Below are 1664 nucleotides of genomic sequence, written 5' to 3' on the forward strand. Positions count from 1 at the left end.
ACCACCACCAGACCGCCTCCCCCAGACTTCCAGAAGCGAAGCCGGTCCCCAAGCACCAACCCCGACCGCCACCGAGGCACCCGCCGAAGGCGGGTGCCGAGTTCACCGGCCCCAAGCGACAACCGGTCACCGAGGCACCCGCCGAAGGCGGGTGCCGAGTTCACCGGCCCCAAGCGACAACCGGTCACCGAGGCACCCGCCGAAGGCGGGTGCCGAGTTCACCGGCCCCAAGCGACAACCGGTCACCGAGGCACCCGCCGAAGGCGGGTGCCGAGTTCACTGGCCCCAAGCGACAACCGGTCACCGAGGCACCCGCCGAAGGCGGGTGCCGAGTTCACTGGCCCCAAGCGACGGCGGTCACCGAGGCACCCGCCGAAGGCGGGTGCCGAGTTCACCGGCCCCGAGCACCAGCGGTCAGCCACGGAGGGTGCTGGATCATCCATACTTCCATAGCTCCAGAGCTCCATAGCCCCGGAGCTCCATAGCTCCATAGCCCCGGAGCTCCATAGCTCCATAGCCCCGGAGCTCCATAGCCCCGGAGCTCCATAGCTCCATAGCCCCGGAGCTCCATAGCCCCGGAGCTCCATAGCCCCGGAGCTCCATAGCTCCATAGCCCCGGAGCTCCATAGCCCCGGAGCTCCATAGCTCCATAGCCCCGGAGCTCCATAGCTCCATACTTCCATAGCCCCATACTTCCATAGCTCCATAGCTCCATACTTCCATAGCTCCAGCCGCGGAGGGTGCTGGCTGGTGGCTCCATAGCTCCATACTTCCATACTTGCAGCCACGGAGTTGGCTAAAATTGCACTAAGTGCGAAAGCCCATTCATTTACAACGGCGTGTCCGCCAGGCGGCGACATTTCCCCGTTACCGGTGGCTGCGCGGCGGGTGAGTGACAGAGCTTATCCGAGCGGCTGGAACTCTGCGCCGGCGTGGTCGAGCGTGAGGCCTCGGCACTTTGGCCGCCTGGTACCTAAACACTTCCATTGATCCAGCCACGGAGGGTGCTGGCTGGTGGCTCCATACCTCCATAGCTCCATACCTCCAGAGCTCCAGAGCTCCATAGCACCAGAGCTCCATAGCTCCATAGCACCAGAGCTCCATAGCACCAGAGCTCCATAGCTCCATAGCACCAGAGCTCCATAGCTCCATAGCACCAGAGCTCCATAGCTCCATAGCACCAGAGCTCCATAGCACCAGAGCTCCATAGCTCCATAGCACCAGAGCTCCATAGCTCCATAGCACCAGCTCCATAGCTCCATAGCACCAGAGCTCCATAGCTCCATAGCACCAGAGCTCCATAGCTCCATAGCACCAGAGCTCCATAGCTCCATAGCACCAGAGCTCCAGAGCTCCATAGCACCAGAGCTCCATAGCTCCATAGCACCAGAGCTCCATAGCTCCATAGCACCAGAGCTCCATAGCTCCATAGCACCAGAGCTCCAGAGCTCCATAGCACCAGAGCTCCATAGCTCCATAGCACCAGAGCTCCATAGCTCCAGAGCTCCATAGCTCCAGCCTGGGTGGCTGGTGGCTCCATAGCTCCATACTTCCATAGCTCTAAGTCAGAGAGTTGGCGAAAATTGCACTAAGTGCGAAAGCCCATTCATTTACAACGGCGTGTCCACAAGGCGGCGACATTTCCCCGTTACCGGTGGCTGCGC

The sequence above is a fragment of the Syngnathus leptorhynchus genome, unplaced genomic scaffold (assembly GCF_054491065.1).
Source record: "Syngnathus leptorhynchus isolate UIUO unplaced genomic scaffold, UIUO_Slep HiC_scaffold_107, whole genome shotgun sequence".
In the NCBI taxonomy this organism is placed as follows: Eukaryota; Metazoa; Chordata; class Actinopteri; order Syngnathiformes; family Syngnathidae; genus Syngnathus; species Syngnathus leptorhynchus.